This window comes from Sciurus vulgaris (genome assembly GCF_902686455.1).
Source record: "Sciurus vulgaris genome assembly, chromosome: 10".
Lineage (NCBI taxonomy): Eukaryota > Metazoa > Chordata > Mammalia > Rodentia > Sciuridae > Sciurus > Sciurus vulgaris.
This window is the reverse complement of record NC_136470.1, coordinates 62,447,905-62,449,493: the sequence shown is the minus strand read 5'-3', so window position 1 is coordinate 62,449,493 and position 1,589 is coordinate 62,447,905.

Here is a 1,589-nt window from a genome sequence, read left to right as displayed (position 1 = left end):
CTTAGATGGATCAAGCCAAAGACAATTGAGAAGTAATTGGTTGGTTTAAGATGTTTTATTTTACAGTTTTCAAGGCACTGTGAAGTAGGGCTTTGCTCCCTACAAATTCTCCCTTATAATATGGCACAAAATGCACCTCCTGTCTTTGTTTATGGGGGCCATTCCACTCTGCTAACAAAATCAGTCTTGAGATCTGCCTCAATTCACACCTTTGCAAGAATGAAGTAGATATTCCCACATCTTTCAAGTTCTAGTGATACCTTTTGGTATAAACTATCCAAGTAAGTTAGATTGGTGTTTTCTCAAACTTCCCCCCACTACACACGCACATGCACATACACACACACACACACACACAAAGGAACACATACACTCATATTTTATCAGCAAGTGCCCATATTGGTAGTGCATATGCTTGATTTTAAAAACTCCCCAGATGATTCCCATAGATCATGCCAGCCCTCCTCTACACCTTGATTGAGATCATATATTTAGAAAACTTTTTTATTATTTCGTAGATAGCAATTCTGTGACTTAGAACTTATCATAAAATAAAAAGTACAATTCTCAGCCATATCAGGCAAAATAAACATACATTATAAGAAATTTCAGCCTAATTTGCTCTCTATACAGTAGATTCACTGTATAAGCTAAGTCCCCTACTGTGGATTAAGTGGCACACTGGATCCTATGAATTGCATTATCCCATAGCCAGTTTACTGCAGCCTTAGAGACCTATTCAGAGAGGTATAATTATGCTTCTTTATCCATAATCTCAGGAAAACAGATCTTTAGCAAATCCAAATATGCTGTGTGAATTGGGAAATAGTCATCATTTCAGAGAAACCATACCCATATTTCAGTCTTTTACCTGATTTGGGGGATGACATATTTTGCTCTCTCACCTTTCGCTGTTGCGTTAAGATTATCTGAGGCTCTCAAACCCCATTTGATGATAGAATTGTTATTCCTCCTTTGAATTTGTCCCAGGATAGATGAAAAATATCATGCTTCTATTTTTTTTTTTCTGCTAGTTTCACCTGTTTGGTGCTGTTCACTCTATTAATGGAAAGATTATTCTGAGATAAAAGAATCAAGAAAAAGATCAAGAAAAAAATAAGATCAAGAAAAAAAATAGATCAAGAAAAAATAGACTAAAACTTGAATACTTGGAGCGTGTACCGGAGGCTTACTGATTTTATGAAATAATCAAAAGCCAGATGACAAGACTTCCGAAAACTTCCACTTGCACAACTACCATCCAAAACTTCCCACAATCTCTTCAAATCTCATATATGTGCTTTAAATCCAACTACCAGGATGCTTTCTTCTATCATGTTTTGGAGGTTTCTAACCATTAGTTTTGTTTGTTGGTGATTAGTTTTCTCTGTACACAATGCTGCCATGTGCCATGACTGAAAAAGGTCTGTTATGATATGGTCAGGAAATGCTGAACTGGAGAGCAACAACACAGCTACTTATCCTGTTAATAACAGCTCTGTTTTATTTGTGTTTATGAAGGAGATATTTTTCTGTGCATTTAATATTATGGGATTGCTAATGATCAAGGGTGGGAGTTTTTACGGGAA